This window comes from Momordica charantia (assembly GCF_013281855.1).
Source record: "Momordica charantia cultivar OHB3-1 chromosome 7 unlocalized genomic scaffold, Mcharantia_2.0 BLBB01000007.1, whole genome shotgun sequence".
NCBI classification, from domain to species: domain Eukaryota; kingdom Viridiplantae; phylum Streptophyta; class Magnoliopsida; order Cucurbitales; family Cucurbitaceae; genus Momordica; species Momordica charantia.
The window spans coordinates 13,757,448-13,773,570 of record NW_028275165.1 but is presented as its reverse complement, the minus strand read 5'-3'; the positions used below and the strand labels follow the sequence as shown (position 1 = coordinate 13,773,570).

Genomic DNA, 16,123 nt, shown 5'->3' with positions numbered 1-16,123 from the left:
GGTACGCGAATCTATTAGAAGAATTGGAGTGGGCCGAGTATGTTGGGTCCTACCTTACTTTTTCATAAGATGTGTATTTACTTTTTTTGGCCGACCATGAACTCATGTTGCATATAATATTCTTTTTTGCTTGCACATTGTTCGAGTTCATGGTTGATGTATTAGTAGCAACACTTTTTGTCTCGCTTATTTTTTGGAATGCCGGCCACCTTATACTTTCATGACGAAGAGAAAAACTTTGGTGTGAGTTGTTAACTATATCACTGTTTATTCATTTGAAGGTGTAGTACTTAGAGTAATCTGAATATTTAAATTTTCTGGTAGGACTACTTCGTTAGACACACTACTTTGACGTATCTATTTTGTCAGACAATAAATTTTTGGTTGGCTTCGTAGCTCAACGCATATGCGGTACTGTATTATTTAAAACTTTGTTTGGATGTTATTGTTTATGTCAAGTTTTTTAGAAAACTCATTTTCCTAAGTTGCTTATTATTGGTTTATATGACATGAGCAATCTTCGCACTAGAAATGCTTGTCGAACTGCGTTCGGGTGAGCTGAAGCATGTTGTGCCCGTTTCATTCAAAGTTCCATCATAACAAAGGTAAGCTATTTTAAGCTTTTCGTCATCATTCATACTATAGCATTTGAATATTAAATACTTATGAATCGAACTTGTTATATGTTGGGACTATAGCTATATTATTGAGTACGTTTACAAGAAATACTGAATATTGATTATAGACGAGGAATGTATGTTTACAATCCCTTTGCTATATTAGCTAGTTTGTGTTATATTGTTTAAGTTCATTTTGTGCTATGCTGCTGAAGGATATAGAATAAGTGTTCGGTTATTTTTGTTATTGTAACCTCTTCAGTTATGTTGGAACTTTGTTTGATCATTTTGTTGGTTATCATATCATATTGATACTTTCCTTACAGGATGATTGTACTGATATTTTGTGCTATGTAATTTAAGGATGTAGAAAAAGTGTAGGCATGTCGTTTATTTGAATCGCGCTTCTTCTGTTTGGTCGTTATGTTGGTTGTTTTATTATATTATCGAATAAGTTGATAAGGAAGACTATGAATGTTGATGAGTAGGTTGGTTTTTGTTTAATCATTTATCTAACTTGGGTATTGTTTTTTCATTAGGTCTTTCTTAACCCAAAGATGTCGACAATTAGAAATGCAACTAATTGGTGGCTGAGCATCGTTGTTGGGGTTGGTGTGTAAAGAACAAGTTTAATTCTGTAATTATGTAATTTGTGTTTGAGAATACTAATACATTCTAAATTAATATATTAGCTTCCTTGTTCATGTTTAATATATTTCAACTTTGTTATGGTAAATTAATATATTTGTGTGTTCGAACGACAATTTAACAATATGATATTTATATTCCTCGACATCTACAATCAAAATTAAATACGTATTCAGTGACCCTCTTTTTATCGTCACAAAATGAAATCATTAGTGATGTTTTTAAATCGTCACCAAAATATTTTTTAGGACGATTATCAAACGTCACCAAATTTACTTTTCTTGACGTGTAAACACTGTCACGAAATACAATTTTCGTGACGGTGAAGCACCGTCACGAAAGGATGTCACGTGACCTCTCCTACCCTTTTTAAGGTCTTTCCGTGACATTCTATAATCGTCACGAAATCATTTTACATGACGGTTTATGAACGTCGTGGAAGTCCATGTCTTTCGTGACGCTAATTAACCGTCACGTGTGCTAATTTTGGTGACGTTTTTTAAACGTCTCGTATACCTTTTGTGATGGGCGTATACGTGACGCCAATAAAAACGTCACGAAAGATTTTTGTGACTCCAAAAAAACGTCACGGTAGACCGAATTTCTAGTATTTTCTATGATAACATAATAATATGATAACATAATAATAATACTCACGGCCCAAATTGACGTTAAAGAGTTAAAGTATTAAGGTTAAAATAAAGGGCAAACCTACAAGTTGTGAAGAAATAATTCAATCTAAAGTGCACTGGTATATTATTCAAATTTAAGATATATCATATGTGCAATATACAAAGCTATCATGTCATTAGGTCCACGAAGATATTTGTGGTGTTATCAAAGTGAAATATCATAATCAAGAAGATCCATTAAAAAAAAAAAAGGAGGAAAAACTAAAAGTAGAGGTTCCCGTGCCAGCGCCTCTGCGCCGCACCCACGTACACGCCAGTGCTTTGGCCCAGGGCCCGTGCGCATGCCACCATGCCAGCACCAGCCCAGTGCGCCTTTGCCCAGTGCCATGCGCGTATGCCTAGCGTGCCGGCCAGCCGTCGCACGCGCGTGCCCCGTCTGTCCACCCAGCCCCATGTACGCCAACCTTCCTTGCTGCCCACTCCTCCGAATTAAGGAATATGTTTCCTTAACATTTTGGTTTATTCTTGGGAGATTTGTTTTATGATTTTATCTTTGATTTCTTTGTCCTATTTATCAAATTTAAATTCACTTTTAGGCAAGTTTTAGACTTTTTAGGAATTTATCAATTTTAATTTTCTTTTTAATTTTGTTATTTCCCTTAAAAGGCCAAGGGTCTTGGCCTATAGGCTTGTACCCCTTCATTCTTGAACAACTTAGACTTTTCGAATTGAATAAAATAAAGTGAGTGTTTCTCTCAATTGCTTCTTGCAAACTCCCCCCCCCCCCCTCAAATCTCGAATTTCTTTGTGTGGTTGAACTTAGGCCTTCGTGTTAGAACCCCTCGGAGCATGCTTGTTTGATTAGTCATCAAACTCGTGAAGTGTTTCCGACCTCGAGCATAGTGAGTCATTTGTCTGCTCAAGGTAACGACTGTAAAGGTAATCCCTCTAACCTTGGCCTTTCGGGTTGAACCAACTATACGATTAGATTCAAGTGACTTGTGGCTCGAGTAGCTTAATACACTTGGGTTGTCGCGTATCATTTGGTATCAGAGCTTAGGCTCTAGACCGGGATATATGTTTATTTTCTGTCTTTAAATTTTAGTCTTGCCTTTACATTCCTTTATAAAAAAAAAAAAATCTCATAAAAAGTTTCATTGTTCATTGTCTTCTGCGAGCCAACTTTGTCTATCATTCTTGCAACATAATTTTTTATTTCGAAATTTACTTTAAAGTATTCGAAACTTATTTGTTTGTGTTTTGCACCTCAAAATCTTTCCAACAAACCAAGTTTCACCTTAATCCGAGCCCTATAGCCAAAGTTATCAATTTTTCTTCGAACCACATATTTTGAGAGAAGCCTGCAGAGAGCATAAACATAGAGCTAATTTTAAATATACATAACTTTTTTTCAGAAGTCAACATTTAGTGAAACCTATGTCATTCGAAATATCTATGTGTTAGCTTTCCATAGAGCTTAGAATCGATAATTTTCGATCAGTGGTTCGGGAGTTATCGCTTTTTCAAAAATACTATCCATTCTGGAATTCTTGCAGCCGCTAAAGAAGCAGTGTCCCAACTTCGACGATTTATCTCTTACTGACCTTTTTGCTAAATATAATCAAATTAGGTATTAAATTAAAGGTCTTTGAAAGAGTTTTCTAGAGACATATAGATCGCCGTCATCCCAGGTTTGTATCAGAACTTATCGACAAAAGAAGAGAAGGTGTCCAAGCAGAGAACTTTCCAAATTTGAAGCTGGACGATTTTGGAAAAATTATTTGGGCTATCAAATCTTGTCCAAATCAATTTTTTTTTTTTTGCAAATAATTCTTACATTGATTATATTTTGATTTAAAATTATTGTTGGATTATTTTGACCTATTCGGACAGCCCAAAAAAAAGAGGAAAACCGCATAACCCACTGGGCCACCTGAGCGAGTCCAATTGTGCAGCCCCAGAATTTTCTTTGAGAGACCAGCCCCCTCCAACGAAATCCAAACCTTTTTGCAGCCTACACACTCTAAGTACACTTGTTGTGCTAACTTTTGCTACTGGTTGGAGCCCCATCCGAGTTGTATACATCACACACCCCTCACCTAGAGCTACCCCATTTAACACAAAGTCCACTGTTTTGTTGGTAAGTATATTTTTGTGTGTGTTTGCACTACAATTTGGTTTTGTACATATTTTTAGTATATTTTTTACTTCATTGATTTTATTTGCATATTTCTTTCTTTACTTAGCTTTAACTTCAATTTGCATATTGTAGTTGAGTCCATAGAACCAAGAGCATTAGGCTTAAGGTTGTCCTATCACTCTTGTTCATATCTTGCCTTATTCTTTATAAATATCATTTGGTATCATTATAACTATCATTTGGTATTCTTTCGAGTCTTGTCTTTGGTATCTTCTATACCATTGGCCCCTAGTAAAAAGAAAAGATATTTTTGTAAGTTGCTTGTAGGCTTATACTCACTTGTTCTAAGACCGATTTGCCACAAGCATTCAAGTGAGCATCTCCAAAGGGTATCCACATCAAAATCGACCCTACCAAAGAAGAGGAAGCCGAGAGGACAAGTAAGGGAGTGAGTGAACTTTAATTGTTTATACTAACCTTTACTTGTGTAGTATGGAGATTCTAGGAAGGAAAGAAGCCATCTATGGATAAGAAGCAAGTACGTCAAGTAAATATACTTTTGTTGCTAAGAGAACCCTCAATGCACAACCAAAGGAAGACACCTTGGGAGAGCAAAGAGACAATCTCTTCTATGCACGGTGCACTATTAAAACCATCCCTTGTAGCATCCTTATTGATAGTGGAAGTTGTGCTAATGTTATTAGTACCTACATCGTAGAACGGCTAAAACTAACCATCACACCTCATCCACGCCCATATGATCTACAATGGTTGATGAATAGTGGGGAAATCAAGGTCCAATACCAAGTCTTAGTTCATTTTTCTATAGGAAGGTACAAGGACGAAGTAATTTGCGACGTTGTACCCATGCACGCATGTGACTTGCTACTTGGACAACCTTGGCAGTACGACAAGAGAGTAAGGTATGATGGTTTCCACAACAAATATTCATTTAGCAATAACGAAATGAAAACCACACTACTCCCATTATCTCCAAGAGAAGTAAGGATTGACCAAAGGAAGTTGGAAGAAAGAAGGAAGGAGGCTGAAAGCAAAAGGACTGCTTAAATTCAACAAGAAGCAAATAAACCTCCTATAAAAGGTAAGAAGGCTGTAAGTCTCATGGCAAGTTCAAGTGAGATCAAGAGAGCCTTGTGTTCTAACCAAATGCTCCTCATGTTTATGTGCAAAGGTACGTGTCTCCTAACTCAAGAACTTCAAGATACATTGCCTAGTGTTTTTGTTAAGCTTTTACAAGAATTCAAGGACGTGTTTCCCACAGAGATGCCTAAGGAGCTACCACTCTTAAGAAGAATAGAACACAAAATTGATTTCATCTTAGGATCTCAAATTCCCAATCGGCGAGCATATCGAACGAACCCCAAGGAGGCCGAAAAAATCCAAAAGCAAGTAGAGGAGTTGTTTGCTCACGGGTATGTAAGAGAATCCCTTAGCCCCTTATAGTGTCCCCGTTTTACTCGTGTCTAAGAAGGATGGATCTTGGCGCATGTGTGTAGATTGTCGGGCTATAAACAAGATCACCATTAAATATAGATATCCTATACCAAGGTTAGATGATATGCTTGATGAGTTACATGGTTGTAAATTGTTCACTAAGATTGATTTAAAATCCGGATATCATCAAATTAGGATGCAAATAGGTGATGAATGGAAGACCGCTTTCAAAATAAAATTTGGTTTGTATGAATGGTTAGTAATGCCTTTTGATTAACTAATGCTCCTAGCACTTTTATGAGGCTTATTAACCATTTTTTGAGAGAATATCTAGGGAAATTTGTTGTAGTTTACTTTGATGACATCCTAGTATATTCTAGTCATTGGAACAGCACGTGGAACACGTGAAGTGTGTGCAAGCTACCCTTAGGGCCGATAGGCTATTTGCTAATCTCAACAACTGTAGCTTTTGTATGGAGAGAGTCAACTTCTTAGGTTTCATTGTAACAAGCCAAGGAGTAGAGGTTGACCAAGAAAAGATCAAGGCAAGTCAAGAATGGCCAACCCCTCAACGTGTAAGTGAGATACGAAGATTCCATGGTCTAGCCGGATTCTATAGGCAATTCATCAAGGATTTTAGCTCAATTGCCTCCCCCCTCAACGAGCTAGTCAAGAAGTGTAACGCCCCATAATGTTATATATCATCCTAGGTAATGCCTAAATAATCCACCTGTCTAGCCTTAACTCTAAACACGAGATAACCAACTCCCCAGAAATAATTTAAATAAAATAAAGCTTTGACTCCCATAATTCCACCAAAAATATCAATTTTATAAACTGCCGAAACTTCGCCCTCCGTGGGCAATAAAAAAAAACATCTCATACCCGCCTCAGTGGCTAAATTCTTAAATAAATAAAACAAGCGTACACCTAAACTCCAACGACACCAGTGACGCATTTAACAATAACATCCATAAAAAAATAAAAGTAGTTCTAAAGAAAACAAAATCGCTCCTCGGGTCCACACCTAGCCATAAAATAAATCCCAACGCTACTCATACCAAACGACCCTTCCCTCTATCCTCACTAACTCGACTAGTGATCCCTCCTCGGTCAAGCCCTCTCCACGTCATCACCGCGGTCGACCCTGTTCACACCTGAAAACAAATAAGGATAAAAAGGGGGGTGAGTACATAAGGTACTCCGTAAGTAGCCCTTCCTAACTAACACAAAAATCATGCTCACAGTCATGACATATAAAATAAAACGATAGCAAGACAATTAAATAAACAGCGAGAGATAAAAAACAATAACTTGACATTTACATACAACAACCATACGTCGGAACTACCAAGACTACAACCAATGATTCACTAGCCATTGTCCCACAGTACTAAACCTCCCTCTACACCCCCCTGTGATACTCCCCGTTTAACTTCTCGAGGCATGACGGCTCTTGACATTTATTCCCAAGATACCGCCCCCCCTCCTTTTACAGTACTTGATGTTCGACCTTGCCATTTATTCCCAAGCCCTAGCACCACTACTTCGCAAGCACCACTCTACTTTAGTCCTTCAAGCCTAACTCCTCGAGTCGCATTAACCCTTGACATTTATCCCCAAGGCCTCAATACTCCTCTACAGAAACTTGATGTTCGGCCTTGCCATTTCTTCCCAAGGCCTGAACTGTGCACCGATCCTTGCCGTTTATCCCCAAGGTACCGATGACTTCCCAGCGTATTGGTCCTTGACATTTATCCCCAAGACCCCAATACTCATTTACAGAAATTTGACGTTCGGCCTTGTCATTTATTCCCAAGGCAACTACTCAAGGCTTTGAACCTCCAAGCGATTCATATGCATTTTCAGATCAGACCATCCATAGTTTAACGGACTGCCAACCCGTCCCTTCACCCTTCACCCTTTACCACTTCACTAGCCCTCCCAAGACAACCTACAAGTATATTTCCCTCATTCCAATTCACTGCACAGTTCACAAGCATGCTTTTCTTTGTAATAAACAAGTCACCACCCAACAGCTCACAACTAAAACAATATAAACTAATTATTAGTTTAACAACGCGAGCATTTTATTTACAACATGTTTGCAAAACGTCATGAGCCAGTTACTTTTAACCACAACAATTCAGAATCTACTAGTCACCTCCAACAATAAGAATAGAAAGCATGTTTCCTCATAAATGTTCAATAATAGAAAGACGGCAACAAAATCACTAGAAGTTCACAAATCAAAACTAACAATCCCTACATGCTCAATTAAATTATTTTAGCTAAAAATCAGCATCAAAAAACCATTCCGTTAACGCTAAATAACGCACGCACTCGCCCCCTGGTGCTACTTACACAACCACGTCTTTAAGTTTGCGTCGAACTCACACCTAAGCACAAAACAGAAAAATACAGCAATATAAATATACTGTTCAGCCTTCGAAAACAACTCTAAGAGGGTTCAAAGGGTCTCATTACCGCAAAACGACTTCTTGTAGGTGTGGGTAAATTATATCTAGCTTGCAAAGGGGTGGGTAGCGTAACTCGGGCTTCGAACGGATGAAGATAATCACCGGACACCACCCAAAACACTGCTGTCCACGTTTTTACAGCAGCGAAAAACCCCCAAAATGACCTCCAACGGCTTCGATTTGATGTCCGTTACTACAAAACAATTTCGCTTAAGTGTGGGTATTCCAAATCGATTTCGTTTAGGTGTGGGTAATTCAAATCTAACTTCGAACAAGGGTGGGTCAAAGAAAATTACCGGGCTTCCCGGATCTAAGCTATTCGAGTCGTTGGAGTTTGTCAGATCGAGGGAAAACACCGTGAACAGCCACCATGCGCCGCCGCCTGCTGCTGCCCGAGCCCGACGCTGCTGCTGCCGTGCTGCTGTCCCGACGCCGCACCTGCTACTCCGATGCCACCGCTGTTTGTCGCGTCGCTTGAACGGAGCTGCTCGCCGGAGAAGAAGAATCTGAGTGGGGGTGGTCGGCGGCTTCAACAAGAAAGGGAAAGGGAGGAAGAAGAAGAGAAAAAGAACAAGGGCTAGTGTTTTTTTTGTTTTAAACTTTTAACTCCTTTGGGCTTGGGTTCTTTTCCTTTTGTTTAAGGCCCACTTACCCAAACCCTCCTTGTTAAAACAAGCCAATAATATAATTTCGTAATTCGTCCAATGGCCCAAAACAAGTGTCACAAAGCGGAATCCGTACTAAACCATAATTTGATAAATAACTACACGCGACTAACTCACCACTAAATCTGTAGCAATGCACAATAGCCGAGATGCCACACTTAAATTAAATAAAGATAACTGATGAATCAAACAAAATGAAATAAATAAATAAATAAATAAAATCTATTTTGTTATAAAAATTTCTCGGAACTCGAGGCAAGCTAACCTGAGTAACACGGGGCGTTACAAGAAGAATGTGAAGTTTCAATGGGGTCCCGAACAAGATAAGTCCTTCAATACTCTTAAATTTCGTTTATGTAATGCTCTTTTGCTTGCTTTGCCAAATTTTGAACTAACATTTGAAATTGAATGTGATGCTAGTGGCATTGGAATAAGAGCCGTGTTGATGCAAAACCAAAGACCGATCATGTACTTCTCATGTACTTCAGTGAGAAGCTTAGCACAGTAACTTTGAACTACCCGACATATGACAAGGAGCTTTACGCATTGGTGAGAGCTTTGCAAACTTGGCAACACTACCTATGGCCAAAGGAGTTTGTCATCCACTCGGATCATGAAAGCTTGAAGCACTTGAAGAGCCAAGACAAACTCAACCGAAGGCATGCTAAGTGGTTGGAGTTCATAGAAACATTTCTATACGTGATCAAGTACAAGAAAGGTAAAGAAAACATAGTGGCCGACGCACTATCAAGGAGGTATTCTCCTTTCTCTACTTTAAGTACCAAACTTTAGGGTTTGAGCACCTCAAGTCCATCTATGCTCTTGATCCTTGTTTTGCTAACCGTTTTGAGATTTTTACTAATGAAGGAACTTGTGAGCCTTATACTATGTTTGAAGGGTTCCTATTTAAGAAAGACAAGTTGTGCATGCCACAAGGATCCACGAGAGAACTACTTGTCAAAGAAGCACACGGAGGAGGACTTATGGGCCACTTTAGAGTTGCAAAGACCTTGGACATGCTTGCCGAACATTTCTTTTGGCCCAAAATGCAACATGACGTCAATAAGGTATGTGAAAATTGTTTAACATGCAAGCATGCCAAGTCTAGGACTATGCCACACGGGTTATATGCTTCCTTACCCGCCCCCGAAGCATCATGGTTAGATATATCTATGGATTTTGTGCTAGGGTTACCAAGGTCAAAGAGAGGGAAGGATAGTATTTTTGTGGTAGTAGATAGATTTAACAAGATGGCACATTTCATTCCTTGTCTAAAATCTAATGATGCCAAACAAATTGCGGATTTATTCTTCAAAGAAGTGGTTAAGTTACATGGCATTCCCCGAACTATTGTTAGTGATAGGGATGTTAAGTTCTTAAGTCACTTTTGGAAAGTATTGTGGGGAAAGTTGGGAACGAAACTATTATTTTCAACAACTTGTCACCCCCAAATGGATGGACAAACTGAAGTCGTTAATAGGATCATGGTTACTTTACTTCGGTCAGTAATAGACAAAAATTTGACGAATTGGGAAGAGTGCTTACCATTTGTGGAATTTGCATACAATCGAACTATACATAGCACTACTCATTGTTCGCCATTTGAGGTAGTATATGGTTTCAATCCTTTAACTCCACTTGATTTCTTACCTATGCCACCTAACAAGTTTGCTAGTCTTGAAGCCGAAAGCAAGGTGGATCTTATGCGCTCCCTACACAAGGAAGTGAAGGAAATGATCAAAAAGAATAACAACAAGGTTGCCTCAAGAGTTAATCAACACCAGAAGAACGTAGTATTTCAAAAGAGAGATTGGGTTTGGGTACATTTAAGGAAGGAACGGTTTCCAAACGAGAGAAGTTCCAAAGTCAACCCTAGAGGAGACGGTCCGTTTCGAGTGATTGAGCGGATCAACAACAATGCATACAAGATCGATCTCCAAGGTAAGTATGGTGTTAGTGCCACTTTTAATGTTGCTGACTTAACTCTTTTTTATGTAGGTGAAGAACTTGATTCGATGACGAATCCTTTTCAATAAGGAGGAGATGATGTGATCATAAAGCCACCAAGCTTACCACAAGGACCAATTACTAGAGCTCGAACCAAAAAAGCTTCAAGGAGCCATGGAAAAATACGTGCAAAGCTATATTGGCTCCATACAAGAAGAAGGGAATGAAGGCACCAAGATCCAGCATCGGTGTCTCATCAAGGTACGAACAAGTGAGGAACCCATAGCACGAGTGTGCCTTGCCAAGCACATGGACAGCAGCATGCAAGCACCACCAGACGCACGCCCATCCGTGTGCACCCCTGCCCCGCGCACCCTGTCATTAACCTTACCGCACGCCATGCCGCTAACCTCACAACCACCTTGCCATGCGCCCGCTACCGCATGCCTACACCTATGCCAGCCGCCCGCGCACCCACACCCCCTGCACGAGCAAGCGCCTGCGCGCCCTACCGCCACCAACACCCATGTGCGCCCCATGCCCGCCAACGCCTTGTCGTCTATACTGCTAGCACACAGCCGCCTAGCGCGCGCACATGTCACCCCCGCCATGCCACCCACCAAGTGCCAGCGCCCCGCACGCGTCCCCGTGCCAGCGCCCCTGCCTCGCGCCCACGACATGTCAGCGTCTTGGCCCAGCGCCCATGCTCATGCCACCGTGCCAGCGCCAGCCCAGCGCACCTCTGCCCAGCGCCATGCGTGCATGCCTAGCGTGTCGCCCAGCCTCGGCGCCGACGCGCCCCGTCTGTCTGCCCAGCCCCATACGCGCCAACCTTCCTTACTGCCCGCTCCTCCCAATTAAGGAATATATTTCCTTAACATTTTGGTTTATACTTGGGAGATTTGTTTTAGGATTTTATCGAATAGGTAAGGGCATACAAAAGACAGTCCAACGAAAGAAGTTGAAATAAAAAACCTAAACTAATTATACATCAAGGAGCTTAAAATCAAAAGGAAAATACTTGGCTCCTCACTGATTTAAAAACAGTTTTTGTTTTTGCATTTCTCTCTCTTGGTTGTCAGATATTTATGGTGGTAAAGACAAGATTCCTTTTAATAGTGAGGAGCAAAATATTTTCCTAATGAAAATTTACAAAAATCCTTTGAGACTATCGTCCAAGGAGGTATTAAACCTAACAACAAACTAAACATCTCCCCAAGAATTCTTACCCCCTCTAAAATTCATACTACTCGATCTTCTTAAGCCAAAGATCTACCAAAACTCCAAAAAAAAAAAAAAAGAGTGGAAAAGAAATGAAAAATCCTAATGCCCCACCACACTTGGACTAAACATGGACCTATTTAAATTTACAAAGTTTCTCATGCAAGGTAGCATATTCATTCATAATCTAAACCATATTCATTAAAAGAGTGGTAAACCAAACACAACTAGGGTGTTCTTCAATAGCCATAAGAATCACTTAGATCTTAATAATAGTAATATTTTGAACTTAGTACATCTATGACTCATCCCATAAAAGCTGAGTAGAAATTGCAAAAATTAATATTACATATTTACAATGCCAGTGCAGCTACTCTGTGGACATAAATATCACAGCCATCAATTATATTCTCAACATAAAATAATAGGCATACTTCAACAAAACTTTTGATACAGGCTAATCTATGCACAAGCACATGTAGTCGTAACAATGACTAATAGAAAATATTCTAAGTATTGTATCTTTAGGGACTCTATAACGAAGAATCAAATTGATTATAACACAAAATGCTTCAAACAAATAGGGTTTGGGAAAAATATTTGTTTCTGCGTAAGGAAGGTAAATGAAAAATAACAGGAAACAAACAAAAGTAAAGATGATGTTAGTACACAATGAAGAGAGCAAGGTCAAATTAGACAAATCCCTAATCGTATATGTTGTAACAAGTGTTGTAGCATGCTAATAAACTACAATGACTAATGTAAATTTGAGCAACTAACTCTACGTACTGCCTCTCTCAAACGTCCATGGAGTGATTCCAAAATAGTGTTATATCGCCATGTCTTCTTTTAGCTAATTCCCCTCTCTATTATTCTACCAATAAGATTTTACAAACTCCAATAAGTCATCTCTCAATCAACTTACGTAATTTTATATCTCTTAATCCTCCATTTCTTTAAATCTACCCTTCTCAGGCACGATTGTGGTTTACGCAATTAATCAAGTTGAATAATCACTAAAGAATAAGCACAAAATTAAGAAAATATTAAGACAATGCATAAAAGCAAAACTACAACATCATTGCAACACGTGGGAAAAGGTTATTGTAGAGGGTTTAGCTATGCTCCATACTAGATTACTTGATAAAATAAACTAAAGAATAGTAGAACATGAATAAGAACTAAAATAAACAAGGGTTCTCCACTACGACGAACTAAAAATTGGCTCTCGACAATGTTTAGTCGTAAGAAAATAACAACTCCACCAAAACAACCTCTTATGTCTATCTATACCTACAAGGAGTCCCTTATGGAGGTAGGTTTTCTCTCAAACTCTTCTCAAGTGTCTCTTTTCCTTTTTGTGTCTTCTACATGTCTCTAGGGTTTCGTGATTCTCATCATACAATACAATCCAAGTTCCAGAAATACTTTATTTTAACTAACTTATATCGCCATAATTTCTTTTTCTATGGAAAACAATGGCCTAAATAGGAGATTTATTAACTCTTTTCAACAGTTATCACACCTCTAAACTTACCTGATTACTTGTCCTCAAGCAATACACGCACACATTGCACTAGAAATTTCAAATAGACTCAAGCATTATCATTAACTTCCATTAGACGGCTTCTTAACCTATCCTAGCAAATTTTCCTCCTTTACAACTATGCACCGACTCAAGTTCTCTTTACTTGGTCAATAGGAAATAGCTTTTCTCACACACACTCTTCCTCTTTGGGGCTCCTGTTTAGCCCGTTCTGCCAAGCTACTTTGACAACTCTTCTAGTCAGTCTCAACTTTGCATTTAAAATTTATCACAACTGTGACACCCGTGTAGAGAGGATGGGTACATGAATAAACTATGCCACATTTGAATGAAAGGGATCTTAAGATCATGGAAGCATAAAGGCTTACAAGAATTGATAGTTACTACCTATACTAACAAGGTGCACCTTCATTTTCGGTTGCTCAAGCATAAGAATTTCAAAGTTAAGCGTGTTTTGCTTGGAGCAATCCTTGATCGAGTGACCTCCTAAGGAATTTTTCTTAGGAAACATGTGAGTGAGAACAAAGCATGCTGAAAGGATTCGTGGATGTAGGGGAATGCTGAGACAATTAGGTGCTGAGTCCAGATTCCAAATCTTAGACCTGGCAAGTTACAACAACTCTTTTTTAAACTAACCAAACTCAATCTTTCTCTAGCACTATCGATGTATAGTAGATACCCAAATAAAAATAAGTCTCTCTCTATGATTATTTTTCTACTGATAATGATTTGTTTTTTAGAAAAAAGGGACCATTGGTGAACTTGTTTGTGTTCTAACTCATGCTATAGAACTGTCACTCACAAGATCTTATATACTCATTGTTTGATTTATCTTTGATGTAAATGAGTACTACTCAACTTCCATGCTTTTTTTTTAACGGGTGCAAACCTCTCCCATAAGTGTGAAAGGATAAAATCCTCTCCCTCGAACTTAAAATAGACAATGTCTTTGTTGATTGATAAATTTCGGCGAATCAAAAATTGCCACGTGATTATAATGACAATGTCACATATTATTGGGTATTTGAATTCGACCAATCAAATTATATTATAAACATATGATGACATAAGTTGATCTAATAAGATTGTGCCACATATGACATAAATTGGTTCAATCAAGATTTGTCATGTCTATTTGGTGACATAAATTGACTGAATGAGATTGTGTCACGTGACAATTGACTTATAATTAGATGGGTCCAAGCCCAGCTAAGGCCCATGAAAGACCCTATAAATAGAGGGGTTTATTCACCATCTAATTGATCTAGGAAAGTTCCAGGATGAAAATCCTCCATTCTATAAAGGATCAAAATCCTCCATCTTGGAAATGATCAAATTCCTGCAAAGGATCAAAATCCTCCATCCTGGAAAGGATCAAAATCCTTCATCCTCCAAAGGATCAAAATCCTCCATCCTCCACAGGACCATAATCCTCCGATCAAAATCCTCCATCCTCCAAAGGATCAAAATCCTCCATCCTCCACAGGATCATAATCCTCTCTACAAATAGGATTAAAATCTGTCTGCCCTCTGGAGATCAAGGAGAAGCCAAAGAAGATCAAGATCATCATCAACGATCGAGATCAACAGCCTAGCCAATCAAGATAATCAAGCCCGAGGCCGATCAAGATCATCATCAAGCCACCAAAAGGCTGATCAAGACCATCATCACGCCCGAGGCCGATCAAGATCATCATCAAGCCAAAGGCCAATCAAGAACATCATCAAGCCGCCAAGAGGCTGATCGAGATCAACATCAAGCCAGAGGCCGATCCAGATCAACATAAAGCCGTCGATAAGCCGATCAAGATCGACAAAGCCACCGATAGGCCGATCAAGATTAACAAAGCCACCGATAGGCCGATCAAGATCAACAAAGTCGCTGATATGCCGATCAAGATCAACAAAGCCGTAATTAGGCCGATCAAGATCAACAAAGCTGTCGATAGGCCGATCAAGATCAACAAGCCGCCAAGAATTCAAGGGAATGAATTAGATGATAAATATTAGAGATTGTACGAACCCCCAATATCAAATACAAATTATATTTAGTCCACAAAATATAATTTCTCCAGTTTGTGTGAACAGTCTTCATTAGACCAAAGTAAATCAAAGGATTAGTTTAAAGGTTGGACCTTGTTTGGGGGTAAACATACCCAAGACACGTGGAGCACCCCTATTAGTGTTTGAAGAAATTAGATAAAAAAGGATTGCTTAGGTCCACCTCGGCCTCGCCGAGGAGTCCGGGTTTGCCCATTATAAAAGACTAAGTGTGGGCACCAAAGTTCGATCTGACCGGGGACCGACCTGCTCGGAACCCGACAGGTCCGATATGAGAAAAGACATGTAACCGCCGGTCGTGTGTGCTGTCGGATCCGTCACCTATAAATAGAGGGCTTCATTTCACGCTCAGGTATCGAATCTCACCTCGAACTAAATAAGGAATCCGATCTATACTGACTTGAGCGTCGGAGTGCTTGCCCTCTTGTGCAGGCCCACTCTAGTGTTCAGGTCGGAACCAGAGACCGGGTTCGAGCTTGATTCGTGTAGAACCGTTGTGCAAATTCCTGCATAAACAGACCTCATTTTGAAGGTTTGTATCGTGCAAGCATCTAAGTTGAACAAAAACTAAAAGTAAATGTGAAGGACTTAAAGTGTTAAAAAGAAAAGACTTGGTAGTGGGAAATGTTACACCTATCTAAAAGCAAAGTAATATGAGGAGTTTTAGGGGAATGTTGCAGCATTTAAAGAGTGCATTCTAGCCTAAAGGAG

At 39.3% G+C, this 16,123-nt stretch overlaps 1 long non-coding RNA gene across 1 annotated transcript; it reads left to right on the top strand.

The window, feature by feature from the left end:
• Positions 1 to 480: 480 nt before the first annotated feature.
• Positions 481 to 1,332, top strand: LOC148210410 (uncharacterized). The gene is made up of 2 exons (XR_015792324.1): positions 481 to 605; positions 1,157 to 1,332. It is a non-coding gene; the product is annotated as an uncharacterized LOC148210410 (long non-coding RNA).
• Positions 1,333 to 16,123: the final 14,791 nt, after the last annotated feature.